This window comes from Somniosus microcephalus, chromosome 4, assembly GCF_052327205.1.
Source record: "Somniosus microcephalus isolate GS21.2 chromosome 4, FLI_Smic_1.0, whole genome shotgun sequence".
Classification (NCBI taxonomy): domain Eukaryota; kingdom Metazoa; phylum Chordata; class Chondrichthyes; order Squaliformes; family Somniosidae; genus Somniosus; species Somniosus microcephalus.
The window spans coordinates 98,288,566-98,305,805 of record NC_140990.1 but is presented as its reverse complement, the minus strand read 5'-3'; positions in this window follow the sequence as shown (position 1 = coordinate 98,305,805).

The window sequence follows — 17,240 nt, the reverse complement described above, 5'->3', positions numbered from 1 at the left end:
CGCCCGACCGCCTCGCCCGCAGATGACAACGACTCGCTCAGCTACACACTAGCTTCCGTCACCCTGGACCAAGCCCGCCCGCACCATCTGTCCAAGTCAATGATGGACATCAAAGTGAACGGCCACGCCACGACCTGCCTGTTCGACAGCGGAAGCACGGAGAGCTTCATCCACCCAGACACGGTGAGCCACTACTCCCTCTCTGTCCTACCAACGCGCAGCCGAATCTCGATGGCATCGAGGTCCCACGCCACGGACATCAGCGGCTACTGTGTCGTGACCCTGTCGGTTAAGGGCACGGAGTATAAAAACTTTAAACTCCTCGTCCTCCCCCATCTCTGCGCTGCCGTCCTACTAGGGCTGGACTTCCAATCCCACCTCCAAAGCATAACCCTAGCATACGGTGGACCCCTCCCCCCACTCACAGTCAACAACCAGCAAACGTTAAACCGCCCACCGCGTAACACCTGCAGCCTCTCCACCCTCAAGGTCCCGCCACCCTCTCTGTTTGCTAACCTTACCCCTGACTGCAAACCCGTTGCTACCAAGAGCAGGCGGTATAGCGCCGGGGACAGAGCCTTCATTAGCTCTGAGGTGCGGCGCCTCCTGAAAGAGGGCATTATCGAGGGGAGCAGCAGCCCCTGGCGTGCCCAGGTCGTGGTCGTTAAGACCAGCGATAAAAACCGCCTGGTCATCGACTACAGCCAGACCATAAACAGATATACCCAGCTGGACGCATACCCCCTCCCCCGCATATCTGACATGGTCAATCAGATTGCACAGTATAAAGTATTCTCGACCATCGACCTGAAGTCGGCCTACCACCAACTCCCTATCCACCCTGAGGACCGCCAGTATACCGCCTTCGAGGCGAATGGGCGCCTATACCACTTCCTTAGGGTCCCCTTCGGTGTCACTAATGGGGTCTCGGTCTTCCAAAGGGAGATGGACCAGATGGTTGACCAGAACGAACTGCAGGCTACATTCCCCTACCTAGATAACGTCACTATCTGCGGCCGCGACCAGCAGGAACATGACGCGAATCTGGAGAAATTCCTCCGTACGGCCCAACGGCTGAACCTCACCTACAATAAGGAGAAATGCGTGTTTAACACCACGCGCCTTGCCATCCTCGGCTGCGTAGTGGAGAACGGAATCATCGGCCCCGACCCAGAAAGAATGCGCCCCCTCATGGAGCTACCCCTCCCCCACTGCCCTAAAGCACTTAGGAGAACCCTGGGGCTTTTCGCCTACTATGCCCAATGGGTACCCAATTACGCGGACAAAGCCAGACCCCTCCTGAAAGCCACTTCCTTCCCCCTCACGGAGGAGGCGTGCGCGGCCTTCTCCCTCATTAAGGGAGACATAGCCAAGGCCACGATGCACGCAGTGGACGAGTCCATCCCCTTTCAGGTGGAGAGCGACGCATCCGACTTCGCCTTAGCCGCCACCCTAAACCAGGAGGGGAGGCCAGTGGCCTTCTTCTCAAGGACCCTACAGGGCCCCGAGATCCGACATTCGTCGGTCGAGAAAGAGGCCCAGGCGATCGTGGAGGCAGTACGGCGCTGGAGGCACTACCTGGCAGGCAAACGATTTACCCTCCTCACCGACCAGCGTTCGGTGGCTTTCATGTTTAATAACAAGCTGAAGGGCAAAATCAAGAATGACAAGATTTTGAGATGGAGAATCGAGCTCTCCACCTACGATTATGAGATCTTGTACCGGCCAGGCAAGCTGAACGAATCCCCTGATGCCCTTTCACGAATGACATGCGCCAGCGCGCATATCGATAGGCTTCAGACCCTCCACGACCAGCTCTGCCACCCCGGAGTCACCAGACTCTACCATTTCATTAAGGCCCGCAACCTGACCTACTCCATCGAGGAGGTCAGGACCATGACCAGGAACTGCCAGACCTGTGCGGAGTGCAAACCGCACTTCTTTTGGCCGGACCGAGCAAGCCTGATCAAGGCCACCCGCCCCTTCGAGCGCCTGAGCATCGACTTTAAGGGGCCCCTCCCGTCCTCTGACCGTAATGTGTACTTCCTCAACATCGTTGATGAGTACTCCCGTTTCCCCTTTGCCTTCCCCTGCCCCGACATGACCAGTAGCACGGTCATTAAGTGCCTGAATGCCCTCTTCGCCTTGTTCGGGTTCCCGAACTATATACACAGCGACCGGGGCTCCTCCTTCATGAGCGAGGAACTCCGGCAATTCCTCCTAGAGAGAGGTATTGCAGCAAGCAGGACCACCAGCTACAACCCCAGAGGTAACGGTCAGGTGGAAAGAGAGAACGCGACGGTATGGAAGGCTGTCCTCTTAGCCTTAAAGTCTAAGGGCCTCCCAACCTCCCGCTGGCAAGAAGTCCTCCCGACAGCGCTGCACTCCATCCGGTCATTACTTTGCACGGCCACTAACACCACCCCCCATGAACGAATGTTCGTTTTCCCCAGGAAGTCGACTACGGGAACCACTCTACCAACCTGGCTGACCGCCCCGGGGCCGGTCTGGCTGCGGAAACACGTGAGGACCCATAAAACAGACCCCCTGGTCGAGAGGGTGAACCTCCTGCACGCCAACCCCCAGTACGCCTACGTGGCGTACCCAGACGGGCGGGAGGACACTGTCTCCCTACGAGACCTCGCACCCTCAGCCGATCCGGAAACACCGCCACCACCCCCCCCAACCTCAGTCCAGGTAGACGGCATGCCGGAACCCCACGAGCCCTCGCCGACCACGCAAACACCAGCATCAACACCGGATAAGGCACCAGCACCGGATAAGGCAACACCACCGCTGCGGCGATCGGAGAGGCTTACGAAGCCTCCGGACAGACTGACCTACCAGAATTGGCAGTACACTTCACCCCGCCGGACTTAATTCTAAACAAGGGGTGAATGTGGTAAACCACGTTCACTATCGTATCACTGTTAGTAGTTAGCACTGTTCACCACTGTTCGTTATAACTGTATCACTGACCACTATTGTATCACGGTACGAGGTCGCCTCTTGCCACACTGCTATACCTGGGATGACCACTGCCGACTCCGCCTTGGCTCCACCCACCAGGCCAGGTATAAAGGTGAGCGACTGGCTGGTATTCCTCCTGCTTGGATCGGATCACCCACGAGAGTGGGCTCTGTTATTTAGTCAATAAAAACCTTTAGTCACCTTCGTAACTCTTCGCCTTTTATTGGAGGAATTGATAGGTATATCACCGTGTAACCGGGGCTCCTGTACCTGTGGCCGTGTAACGGGGGCTCCTGTACCTGTGGCCGTGTAACCGGGGCTCCTCTACCTGTGGCCGTGTAACCGGGGCTCCTGTACCTGTGGCCGTGTAACCGGGGCTCCTGTACCTGTGGCCGTGTAACCGGGGCTCCTGTACCTGTGGCCGTGTAACCGGGGCTCCTGTACCTGTGGCTGTGTAACCGGGGCTCCTGTACCTGTGGCTGTGTAACCGGGGCTCCTGTACCTGTGGCTGTGTAACCGGGGCTCCTGTACCTGTGGCTGTGTAACTTGGGCTCCTGTACCTGTGGCTGTGTAACTGGGGCTCCTGTACCTGTGGCCGTGTAACCGGAACTCCTGTACCTGTGGCTGTGTAACCGGAACTCCTGCACCTGTGGCTGTGTAAGCGGGGCTCCTGTACCTGTGGCTGTGTAACCGGGACTCCTGTACCTGTGGCCGTGTAACTGGGGCTCCTGTACCTGTGGCCGTGTAACCGGGGCTCCTGCACCTGTGGCCGTGTAACTGGGGCTCCTGGATCTGTGGCTGTGTAACCGGGGCTCCTGTACCTGTGGCTGTGTAACCGGGGCTCCAGTACCTGTGGCCGTGTAACCGGGGCTCCTGTACCTGTGGCAGTGTAACCGGGGCTCCTGTACCTGTGGCCGTGTAACCGGGGCTCCTGTACCTGTGGCCGTGTAACCGGGGCTCCTGTACCTGTGGCCGTGTAACCGGGGCTCCTGTACCTGTGGCCGTGTAACCGGGGCTCCAGTACCTGTGGCCGTGTAACTGGGGCTCCTGTACCTGTGGCCGTGTAACCGGGGCTCCAGTACCTGTGGCTGTGTAACAGGGACTCCTGGATCTGTGGCCGTGTAACTGGGGCTCCAGTACCTGTGGCCGTGTAACCGGGGCTCCTGTACCTGTGGCCGTGTAACCGGGGCTCCTGTACCTGTGGCTGTGTAACCGGGACTCCTGCATCTGTGGCTGTGTAACAGGGACTCCTGGATCTGTGGCCGTGTAACAGGGACTCCTGGATCTGTGGCGGTGCAACCGGGACTCCTGGATCTGTGGCCGTGTAACCGGGACTCCTGGATCTGTGGCCGTGTCACAGGGACAGCAGGATCTGTGGCTGTGTAACCGGGGCTCCTGTACCTGTGGCTGTGTAACCGGGACTCCTGGATCTGTGGCGGTGCAACCGGGACTCCTGTACCTGTGGCTGTGTAACCGGGACTCCAGCACTTGTGGCTGTGTAACCGGGGCTCCTGGATCTGTGGCCGTGTAACCGGGACTCCTGGATCTGTGGCGGTGCAACCGGGACTCCTGTACCTGTGGCTGTGTAACCGGGACTCCTGTACCTGTGGCTGTGTAACCGGGACTCCTGGACCTGTGGCTGTGTAACCGGGACTCCTGTACCTGTGGCTGTGTAAACGGGACTCCTGGACCTGTGGCTGTGTAACCGGGACTCCTGTACCTGTGGCTGTGTAACCGGGACTCCTGGATCTGTGGCTGTGTAACCGGGACTCCTGGATCTGTGGCTGAGTAACCGGGGCACCAGCACTTGTGGCTGTGTAACCGGGGCTCCTAAATCTGTGGCCGTGCAACAGGGACTCCTGGATCTGTGGCTGTGTAACCGGGACTCCTGGATCTGTGGCTGTGTAACCGGGGCTCCTGGATCTGTGGCTGTGTAACCGGTGCTCCTGTACCTGTGGCTGTGTAACCGGGACTCCTGGATCTGTGGCTGTGTAACCGGGGTTCCTGCACCTGTGGCTGTGTAACCGGGGCTCCTAAATCTGTGGCCGTGTAACAGGGACGCCTGGATCTGTGGCTGTTTAACCGGGACTCCTGGATCTGTGGCTGTGTAACCGGGGCTCCTGGATCTGTGGCTGTGTAACCGGGACTCCTGGATCTGTGGCTGTGTAACCGGGACTCCTGGATCTGTGGCTGTGTAACCGGGACTCCTGGATCTGTGGCTGTGTAACCGGGGCTCCAGTACCTGTGGCTGTGTAACCGGGGCTCCAGTACCTGTGGCCATGTAACCGTGGCTCCTGTTCCTGTGGCCGTGTAACCGGGGCTCCTGTTCCTGTGGCCGTGTAACCGGGGCTCCTGTACCTGTGGCAGTGTAACCGGGGCTCCTGTACCTGTGGCCGTGTAACCGGGGCTCCTGTTCCTGTGGCCGTGTAACCGGGGCTCCTGTACCTGTGGCCGTGTAACCGGGGCTCCAGTACCTGTGGCCGTGTAACCGGGGCTCCTGTACCTGTGGCCGTGTAACCGGGGCTCCTGTACCTGTGGCCGTGTAACTGGGGCTCCTGGATCTGTGGCTGTGTAACTGGGGCTCCTGTACCTGTGGCTGTGTAACCGGGGCTCCAGTACCTGTGGCCGTGTAACCGGGGCTCCTGTACCTGTGGCAGTGTAACCGGGGCTCCTGTACCTGTGGCCGTGTAACCGGGGCTCCTGTACCTGTGGCCGTGTAACCGGGGCTCCTGTACCTGTGGCCGTGTAACCGGGGCTCCTGTACCTGTGGCCGTGTAACCGGGGCTCCAGTACCTGTGGCCGTGTAACTGGGGCTCCTGTACCTGTGGCCGTGTAACCGGGGCTCCAGTACCTGTGGCTGTGTAACAGGGACTCCTGGATCTGTGGCCGTGTAACCGGGGCTCCAGTAGCTGTGGCCGTGTAACCGGGGCTCCTGTACCTGTGGCCGTGTAACCGGGGCTCCTGTACCTGTGGCTGTGTAACCGGGACTCCTGGATCTGTGGCTGTGTAACAGGGACTCCTGGATCTGTGGCCGTGTAACAGGGACTCCTGGATCTGTGGCGGTGCAACCGGGACTCCTGGATCTGTGGCCGTGTAACCGGGACTCCTGGATCTGTGGCCGTGTCACAGGGACTGCAGGATCTGTGGCTGTGTAACCGGGGCTCCTGTACCTGTGGCTGTGTAACCGGGACTCCTGGATCTGTGGCGGTGCAACCGGGACTCCTGTACCTGTGGCTGTGTAACCGGGACTCCTCGATCTGTGGCTGTGTAACCGGGGCTCCTGGATCTGTGGCTGTGTAACCGGGACTCCTGGACCTGTGGCTGTGTAACCGGGACTCCAGCACTTGTGGCTGTGTAACCGGGGCTCCTGGATCTGTGGCCGTGTAACCGGGACTCCTGGATCTGTGGCGGTGCAACCGGGACTCCTGTGGCTGTGTAACCGGGACTCCTCGATCTGTGGCCGTGTAACCGGGGCTCCTGTACCTGTGGTCGTGTAACCGGGGCTCCTGTACCTGTGGCCGTGTAACCGGGACTCCTGTACCTGTGGCTGTGTAACCGGGGCTACTGGATCTGTGGCTGTGTAACCGGGGCTCCTGTACCTGTGGCTGTGTAACCGGGACTCCTGTACCTGTGGCTGTGTAAACGGGGCTCCTGGACCTGTGGCTGTGTAACCGGGACTCCTGTACCTGTGGCTGTGTAACCGGGACTCCTGGATCTGTGGCTGTGTAAATGGGACTCCTGGACCTGTGGCTGTGTAACCGGGACTCCTGTACCTGTGGCTGTGTAACCGGGACTCCTGTACCTGTGGCTGTGTAACCGGGACTCCTGGATCTGTGGCTGTGCAACCGGGACTCCTGGATCTGTGGCTGTGTTACCGGGGCACCAGCACTTGTGGCTGTGTAACCGGGGCTCCTAAATCTGTGGCCGTGTAACAGGGACTCCTTGATCTGTGGCTGTGTAACCGGGACTCCTGGATCTGTGGCTGTGTAACCGGGGCTCCTGGATCTGTGGCTGTGTAACCAGGGCTCCTGTACCTGTGGCTGTGTAACCGGGACTCCTGGATCTGTGGCTGTGTAACCGGGGTTCCTGCACCTGTGGCTGTGTAACCGGGGCTCCTAAATCTGTGGCCGTGTAACAGGGACTCCTGGATCTGTGGCTGTTTAACCGGGACTCCTGGATCTGTGGCTGTGTAACCGGGGCTCCTGGATCTGTGGCTGTGTAACCGGGACTCCTGGATCTGTGGCTGTGTAACCTGGGCTCCAGTACCTGTGGCTGTGTAACCGGGGCTCCAGTACCTGTGGCCGTGTAACCGGGGCTCCTGTTCCTGTGGCCGTGTAACCGGGGCTCCTGTTCCTGTGGCCTTGTAACCGGGGCTCCTGTACCTGTGGCCGTGTAACCGGGGCTCCTGTACCTGTAGCCGTGTAACCGGGGCTCCAGTACCTGTGGCTGTGTAACCGGGACTCCTGGATCTGTGGCTGTGTAACAGGGACTCCTGTACCTGTGGCCGTGTGACCGGGGCTCCAGTACCTGTGGCTGTGTAACCGGGGCTCCAGTACCTGTGGCCGTGTAACCGGGGCTCCTGTACCTGTGGCCGTGTAACCGGGGCTCCTGTTCCTGTGGCCGTGTAACCGGGGCTCCTGTACCTGTGGCCGTGTAACCGGGGCTCCTGTACCTGTGGCCGTGTAACCGCTGCTCCTGTACTTGTGGCCGTGTAACAGGGGCTCCTGTACCTGTGGCCGTGTAACCGGGGCTCCAGTACCTGTGGCCGTGTAACCGGGGCTCCTGTACCTGTGACCGTGTAACCGGGGCTCCTGTTCCTGTGGCCGTGTAACCGGGGCTCCTGTACCTGTGGCCGTGTAACCGGGGCTCCTCTACCTGTGGCCGTGTAACCGGGGCTCCTGTACCTGTGGCCGTGTAACCGGGGCTCCTGTACCTGTGGCCGTGTAACCGGGGCTCCTGTACCTGTGGCCGTGTAACCGGGGCTCCTGTACCTGTGGCTGTGTAACCGGGGCTCCTGTACCTGTGGCTGTGTAACCGGGGCTCCTGTACCTGTGGCTGTGTAACCGGGGCTCCTGTACCTGTGGCTGTGTAACTTGGGCTCCTGTACCTGTGGCCGTGTAACTGGGGCTCCTGTACCTGTGGCCGTGTAACCGGAACTCCTGTACCTGTGGCTGTGTAACCGGAACTCCTGTACCTGTGGCTGTGTAAGCGGGGCTCCTGTACCTGTGGCTGTGTAACCGGGACTCCTGTACCTGTGGCTGTGTAACCGGGGCTCCAGTACCTGTGGCCGTGTAACCGGGGCTCCTGTACCTGTGGCAGTGTAACCGGGGCTCCTGTACCTGTGGCCGTGTAACCGGGGCTCCTGTACCTGTGGCCGTGTAACCGGGGCTGCTGTTCCTGTGGCCGTGTAACCGGGGCTCCTGTACCTGTGGCCGTGTAACCGGGGCTCCTGTACCTGTGGCCGTGTAACCGGGGCTCCTGTACCTGTGGCCGTGTAACCGCTGCTCCTGTACTTGTGGCCGTGTAACAGGGGCTCCTGTTCCTGTGGCCGTGTAACCGGGGCTCCTGTACCTGTGGCCGTGTAACCGGGGCTCCTGTACCTGTGGCCGTGTAACCGGGGCTCCTGTTCCTGTGGCCGTGTAACCGGGGCTCCTGTACCTGTGGCCGTGTAACCGGGGCTCCTGCACCTGTGGCCGTGTAACCGGGGCTCGTGTACCTGTGGCCGTGTAACCGGGGCTCCTGTACCTGTGGCCGTGTAACTGGGGCTCCTGGATCTGTGGCTGTGTAACCGGGGCTCCTGTACCTGTGGCTGTGTAACCGGGGCTCCAGTACCTGTGGCCGTGTAACCGGGGCTCCTGTACCTGTGGCAGTGTAACCGGGGCTCCTGTACCTGTGGCCGTGTAACCGGGGCTCCTGTACCTGTGGCCGTGTAACCGGGGCTCCTGTACCTGTGGCCGTGTAACCGGGGCTCCTGTACCTGTGGCCGTGTAACCGGGGCTCCAGTACCTGTGGCCGTGTAACTGGGGCTCCTGTACCTGTGGCCGTGTAACCGGGGCTCCAGTACCTGTGGCTGTGTAACAGGGACTCCTGGATCTGTGGCCGTGTAACCGGGGCTCCAGTAGCTGTGGCCGTGTAACCGGGGCTCCTGTACCTGTGGCCGTGTAACCGGGGCTCCTGTACCTGTGGCTGTGTAACCGGGACTCCTGGATCTGTGGCTGTGTAACAGGGACTCCTGGATCTGTGGCCGTGTAACAGTGACTCCTGGATCTGTGGCGGTGCAACCGGGACTCCTGGATCTGTGGCCGTGTAACCGGGACTCCTGGATCTGTGGCCGTGTCACAGGGACTGCAGGATCTGTGGCTGTGTAACCGGGGCTCCTGTACCTGTGGCAGTGTAACCGGGACTCCTGGATCTGTGGCGGTGCAACCGGGACTCCTGTACCTGTGGCTGTGTAACCGGGACTCCTCGATCTGTGCCTGTGTAACCGGGGCTCCTGGATCTGTGGCTGTGTAACCGGGACTCCTGGACCTGTGGCTGTGTAACCGGGACTCCAGCACTTGTGGCTGTGTAACCGGGGCTCCTGGATCTGTGGCCGTGTAACCGGGACTCCTGGATCTGTGGCGGTGCAACCGGGACTCCTGTGGCTGTGTAACCGGGACTCCTCGATCTGTGGCCGTGTAACCGGGGCTCCTGTACCTGTGGCCGTGTAACCGGGGCTCCTGTACCTGTGGCCGTGTAACCGGGGCTCCTGTTCCTGTGGCCGTGTAACCGGGGCTCCTGTACCTGTGGCCGTGTAACCGTGGCTCCTGTACCTGTGGCCGTGTAACCGGGGCTCCTGTACCTGTGACCGTGTAACCGGGGCTCCTGTTCCTGTGGCCGTGTAACCGGGGCTCCTGTACCTGTGGCCGTGTAACCGGGGCTCCTGTACCTGTGGCCGTGTAACCGGGGCTCCTGTACCTGTGGCCGTGTAACCGGGGCTCCTGTACCTGTGGCCGTGTAACCGGGGCTCCTCTACCTGTGGCCGTGTAACCGGGGCTCCTGTACCTGTAGCCGTGTAACCGGGGCTCCTGTACCTGTGGCCGTGTAACCGGGGCTCCTGTACCTGTGGCTGTGTAACCGGGTCTCCTGTACCTGTGGCTGTGTAACCGGGGCTCCTGTACCTGTGGCTGTGTAACCGGGGCTCCTGTACCTGTGGCTGTGTAACTTGGGCTCCTGTACCTGTGGCCGTGTAACTGGGGCTCCAGTACCTGTGGCCGTGTAACCGGAACTCCTGTACCTGTGGCTGTGTAACCGGAACTCCTGTACCTGTGGCTGTGTAAGCGGGGCTCTTGTACCTGTGGCTGTGTAACCGGGACTCCTGTACCTGTGGCCGTGTAACTGGGGCTCCTGTACCTGTGGCCGTGTAACCGGGGCTCCTGTACCTGTGGCCGTGTAACTGGGGCTCCTGGATCTGTGGCTGTGTAACCGGGGCTCCTGTACCTGTGGCTGTGTAACCGGGGCTCCAGTACCTGTGGCCGTGTAACCGGGGCTCCTGTACCTGTGGCAGTGTAACCGGGGCTCCTGTACCTGTGGCCGTGTAACCGGGGCTCCTGTACCTGTGGCCGTGTAACCGGGGCTCCTGTACCTGTGTCCGTGTAACCGGGGCTCCTGTACCTGTGGCCGTGTAACCGGGGCTCCTGTACCTGTGGCCGTGTAACCGGGGCTCCAGTACCTGTGGCCGTGTAACTGGGGCTCCTGTACCTGTGGCCGTGTAACCGGGGCTCCAGTACCTGTGGCTGTGTAACAGGGACTCCTGGATCTGTGGCCGTGTAACTGGGGCTCCAGTACCTGTGGCCGTGTAACCGGGGCTCCTGTACCTGTGGCCGTGTAACCGGGGCTCCTGTACCTGTGGCCGTGTAACCGGGGCTCCTGTATCTGTGGCTGTGTAACCGGGACTCCTGGATCTGTGGCTGTGTAACAGGGACTCCTGGATCTGTGGCCGTGTAACAGTGACTCCTGGATCTGTGGCGGTGCAACCGGGACTCCTGGATCTGTGGCCGTGTAACCGGGACTCCTGGATCTGTGGCCGTGTCACAGGGACTGCAGGATCTGTGGCTGTGTAACCGGGGCTCCTGTACCTGTGGCAGTGTAACCGGGACTCCTGGATCTGTGGCGGTGCAACCGGGACTCCTGTACCTGTGGCTGTGTAACCGGGACTCCTCGATCTGTGCCTGTGTAACCGGGGCTCCTGGATCTGTGGCTGTGTAACCGGGACTCCTGGACCTGTGGCTGTGTAACCGGGACTCCAGCACTTGTGGCTGTGTAACCGGGGCTCCTGGATCTGTGGCCGTGTAACCGGGACTCCTGGATCTGTGGCGGTGCAACCGGGACTCCTGTGGCTGTGTAACCGGGACTCCTCGATCTGTGGCCGTGTAACCGGGGCTCCTGTACCTGTGGCCGTGTAACCGGGGCTCCTGTACCTGTGGCCGTGTAACCGGGGCTCCTGTTCCTGTGGCCGTGTAACCGGGGCTCCTGTACCTGTGGCCGTGTAACCGTGGCTCCTGTACCTGTGGCCGTGTAACCGGGGCTCCTGTACCTGTGACCGTGTAACCGGGGCTCCTGTTCCTGTGGCCGTGTAACCGGGGCTCCTGTACCTGTGGCCGTGTAACCGGGGCTCCTGTACCTGTGGCCGTGTAACCGGGGCTCCTGTACCTGTGGCCGTGTAACCGGGGCTCCTGTACCTGTGGCCGTGTAACCGGGGCTCCTCTACCTGTGGCCGTGTAACCGGGGCTCCTGTACCTGTGGCCGTGTAACCGGGGCTCCTGTACCTGTGGCCGTGTAACCGGGGCTCCTGTACCTGTGGCTGTGTAACCGGGTCTCCTGTACCTGTGGCTGTGTAACCGGGGCTCCTGTACCTGTGGCTGTGTAACCGGGGCTCCTGTACCTGTGGCTGTGTAACTTGGGCTCCTGTACCTGTGGCCGTGTAACTGGGGCTCCAGTACCTGTGGCCGTGTAACCGGAACTCCTGTACCTGTGGCTGTGTAACCGGAACTCCTGTACCTGTGGCTGTGTAAGCGGGGCTCTTGTACCTGTGGCTGTGTAACCGGGACTCCTGTACCTGTGGCCGTGTAACTGGGGCTCCTGTACCTGTGGCCGTGTAACCGGGGCTCCTGTACCTGTGGCCGTGTAACTGGGGCTCCTGGATCTGTGGCTGTGTAACCGGGGCTCCTGTACCTGTGGCTGTGTAACCGGGGCTCCAGTACCTGTGGCCGTGTAACCGGGGCTCCTGTACCTGTGGCAGTGTAACCGGGGCTCCTGTACCTGTGGCCGTGTAACCGGGGCTCCTGTACCTGTGGCCGTGTAACCGGGGCTCCTGTACCTGTGTCCGTGTAACCGGGGCTCCTGTACCTGTGGCCGTGTAACCGGGGCTCCTGTACCTGTGGCCGTGTAACCGGTGCTCCAGTACCTGTGGCCGTGTAACTGGGGCTCCTGTACCTGTGGCCGTGTAACCGGGGCTCCAGTACCTGTGGCTGTGTAACAGGGACTCCTGGATCTGTGGCCGTGTAACTGGGGCTCCAGTACCTGTGGCCGTGTAACCGGGGCTCCTGTACCTGTGGCCGTGTAACCGGGGCTCCTGTACCTGTGGCTCTGTAACCGGGACTCCTGGATCTGTGGCTGTGTAACAGGGACTCCTGGATCTGTGGCCGTGTAACAGGGACTCCTGGATCTGTGGCGGTGCAACCGGGACTCCTGGATCTGTGGCCGTGTAACCGGGACTCCTGGATCTGTGGCCATGTCACAGGGACTGCAGGATCTGTGGCTGTGTAACCGGGGCTCCTGTACCTGTGGCTGTGTAACCGGGACTCCTGGATCTGTGGCGGTGCAACCGGGACTCCTGTACCTGTGGCTGTGTAACCGGGACTCCTCGATCTGTGGCTGTGTAACCGGGGCTCCTGGATCTGTGGCTGTGTAACCGGGACTCCTGGACCTGTGGCTGTGTAACCGGGACTCCAGCACTTGTGGCTGTGTAACCGGGGCTCCTGGATCTGTGGCCGTGTAACCGGGACTCCTGGATCTGTGGCGGTGCAACCGGGACTCCTGTACCTGTGGCTGTGTAACCGGGACTCCTGTACCTGTGGCTGTGTAACCGGGACTCCTGGACCTGTGGCTGTGTAACCGGGACTCCTGTACCTGTGGCTGTGTAAACGGGACTCCTGGACCTGTGGCTGTCTAACCGGGACTCCTGTACCTGTGGCTGTGTAACCGGGACTCCTGGATCTGTGGCTGTGTAAACGGGACTCCTGGACCTGTGGCTGTGTAACCGGGACTCCTGTACCTGTGGCCGTGTAACCGGGGCTCCTGTTCCTGTGGCCGTGTAACCGGGGCTCCTGTACCTGTGGCCGTGTAACCGTGGCTCCTGTACCTGTGACCGTGTAACCGGGGCTCCTGTACCTGTGACCGTGTAACCGGGGCTCCTGTTCCTGTGGCCGTGTAACCGGGGCTCCTGTACCTGTGGCCGTGTAACCGGGGCTCCTGTACCTGTGGCCGTGTAACCGGGGCTCCTGTACCTGTGGCCGTGTAACCGGGGCTCCTGTACCTGTGGCCGTGTAACCGGGGCTCCTCTACCTGTGGCCGTGTAACCGGGGCTCCTGTACCTGTGGCCGTGTAACCGGGGCTCCTGTACCTGTGGCCGTGTAACCGGGTCTCCTGTACCTGTGGCTGTGTAACCGGGTCTCCTGTACCTGTGGCTGTGTAACCGGGGCTCCTGTACCTGTGGCTGTGTAACCGGGGCTCCTGTACCTGTGGCTGTGTAACTTGGGCTCCTGTACCTGTGGCCGTGTAACTGGGGCTCCAGTACCTGTGGCCGTGTAACCGGAACTCCTGTACCTGTGGCTGTGTAACCGGAACTCCTGTACCTGTGGCTGTGTAAGTGGGGCTCCTGTACCTGTGGCTGTGTAACCGGGACTCCTGTACCTGTGGCCGTGTAACTGGGGCTCCTGTACCTGTGGCCGTGTAACCGGGGCTCCTGTACCTGTGGCCGTGTAACTGGGGCTCCTGGATCTGTGGCTGTGTAACCGGGGCTCCTGTACCTGTGGCTGTGTAACCGGGGCTCCAGTACCTGTGGCCGTGTAACCGGGGCTCCTGTACCTGTGGCAGTGTAACCGGGGCTCCTGTACCTGTGGCCGTGTAACCGGGGCTCCTGTACCTGTGGCCGTGTAACCGGGGCTCCTGTACCTGTGGCCGTGTAACCGGGGCTCCTGTACCTGTGGCCGTGTAACCGGGGCTCCTGTACCTGTGGCCGTGTAACCGGGGCTCCAGTACCTGTGGCCGTGTAACTGGGGCTCCTGTACCTGTGGCCGTGTAACCGGGGCTCCAGTACCTGTGGCTGTGTAACAGGGACTCCTGGATCTGTGGCCGTGTAACTGGGGCTCCAGTACCTGTGGCCGTGTAACCGGGGCTCCTGTACCTGTGGCCGTGTAACCGGGGCTCCTGTACCTGTGGCCGTGTCACAGGGACTGCAGGATCTGTGGCTGTGTAACCGGGGCTCCTGTACCTGTGGCTGTGTAACCGGGACTCCTGGATCTGTGGCGGTGCAACCGGGACTCCTGTACCTGTGGCTGTGTAACCGGGACTCCTCGATCTGTGGCTGTGTAACCGGGGCTCCTGGATCTGTGGCTGTGTAACCGGGACTCCTGGACCTGTGGCTGTGTAACCGGGACTCCAGCACTTGTGGCTGTGTAACCGGGGCTCCTGGATCTGTGGCCGTGTAACCGGGACTCCTGGATCTGTGGCGGTGCAACCGGGACTCCTGTACCTGTGGCTGTGTAACCGGGACTCCTGTACCTGTGGCTGTGTAACCGGGACTCCTGGACCTGTGGCTGTGTAACCGGGACTCCTGTACCTGTGGCTGTGTAAACGGGACTCCTGGACCTGTGGCTGTGTAACCGGGACTCCTGTACCTGTGGCTGTGTAACCGGGACTCCTGGATCTGTGGCTGTGTAAACGGGACTCCTGGACCTGTGGCTGTGTAACCGGGACTCCTGTACCTGTGGCTGTGTAACCGGGACTCCTGTACCTGTGGCTGTGTAACCGGGACTCCTGGATCTGTGGCTGTGTAACCGGGACTCCTGGATCTGTGGCTGAGTAACCGGGGCACCAGCACTTGTGGCTGTGTAACCGGGGCTCCTAAATCTGTGGCCGTGCAACAGGGACTCCTGGATCTGTGGCTGTGTAACCGGGGCTCCTGGATCTGTGGCTGTGTAACCGGGGCTCCTGTACCTGTGGCTGTGTAACCGGGACTCCTGGATCTGTGGCTGTGTAACCGGGGTTCCTGCACCTGTGGCTGTGTAACCGGGGCTCCTAAATCTGTGGCCGTGTAACAGGGACTCCTGGATCTGTGGCTGTTTAACCGGGACTCCGGGATCTGTGGCTGTGTAACCGGGGCTCCTGGATCTGTGGCTGTGTAACCGGGACTCCTGGATCTGTGGCTGTGTAACCGGGACTCCTGGATCTGTGGCTGTGTAACCGGGACTCCTGGATCTGTGGCTGTGTAACCGGGGCTCCAGTACCTGTGGCCATGTAACCGTGGCTCCTGTTCCTGTGGCCGTGTAACCGGGGCTCCTGTTCCTGTGGCCGTGTAACCGGGGCTCCTGTACCTGTGGCCGTGTAACCGGGGTTCCTGTACCTGTGGCCGTGTAACCGGGGCTCCTGTTCCTGTGGCCGTGTAACCGGGGCTCCTGTACCTGTGGCCGTGTAATCGGGGCTCCTGTACCTGTGGCCGTGTAACCGGGGCTCCTGTACCTGTGGCCGTGTAACCGGGGCTCCTGTACCTGTGGCCGTGTAACTGGGGCTCCTGGATCTGTGGCTGTGTAACCGGGGCTCCTGTACCTGTGGCTGTGTAACCGGGGCTCCAGTACCTGTGGCCGTGTAACCGGGGCTCCTGTACCTGTGGCAGTGTAACCGGGGCTCCTGTACCTGTGGCCGTGTAACCGGGGCTCCTGTACCTGTGGCCGTGTAACCGGGGCTCCTGTACCTGTGGCCGTGTAACCGGGGCTCCTGTACCTGTGGCCGTGTAACCGGGGCTCCAGTACCTGTGGCCGTGTAACTGGGGCTCCTGTACTTGTGGCCGTGTAACCGGGGCTCCAGTACCTGTGGCTGTGTAACAGGGACTCCTGGATCTGTGGCCGTGTAACCGGGGCTCCAGTAGCTGTGGCCGTGTAACCGGGGCTCCTGTACCTGTGGCCGTGTAACCGGGGCTCCTGTACCTGTGGCTGTGTAACCGGGACTCCTGGATCTGTGGCTGTGTAACAGGGACTCCTGGATCTGTGGCCGTGTAACAGGGACTCCTGGATCTGTGGCGGTGCAACCGGGACTCCTGGATCTGTGGCCGTGTAACCGGGACTCCTGGATCTGTGGCCGTGTCACAGGGACTGCAGGATCTGTGGCTGTGTAACCGGGGCTCCTGTACCTGTGGCTGTGTAACCGGGACTCCTGGATCTGTGGCGGTGCAACCGGGACTCCTGTACCTGTGGCTGTGTAACCGGGACTCCTCGATCTGTGGCTGTGTAACCGGGGCTCCTGGATCTGTGGCTGTGTAACCGGGACTCCTGGACCTGTGGCTGTGTAACCGGGACTCCAGCACTTGTGGCTGTGTAACCGGGGCTCCTGGATCTGTGGCCGTGTAACCGGGACTCCTGGATCTGTGGCGGTGCAACCGGGACTCCTGTGGCTGTGTAACCGGGACTCCTCGATCTGTGGCCGTGTAACCGGGGCTCCTGTACCTGTGGCCGTGTAACCGGGGCTCCTGTACCTGTGGCTGTGTAAACGGGGCTCCTGGACCTGTGGCTGTGTAACCGGGACTCCTGTACCTGTGGCTGTGTAACCGGGACTCCTGGATCTGTGGCTGTGTAAATGGGACTCCTGGACCTGTGGCTGTGTAACCGGGACTCCTGTACCTGTGGCTGTGTAACCGGGACTCCTGTACCTGTGGCTGTGTAACCGGGACTCCTGGATCTGTGGCTGTGCAACCGGGACTCCTGGATCTGTGGCTGTGTTACCGGGGCACCAGCACTTGTGGCTGTGTAACCGGGGCTCCTAAATCTGTGGCCGTGTAACAGGGACTCCTTGATCTGTGGCTGTGTAACCGGGACTCCTGGATCTGTGGCTGTGTAACCGGGGCTCCTGGATCTGTGGCTGTGTAACCAGGGCTCCTGTACCTGTGGCTGTGTAACCGGGACTCCTGGATCTGTGGCTGTGTAACCGGGGTTCCTGCACCTGTGGCTGTGTAACCG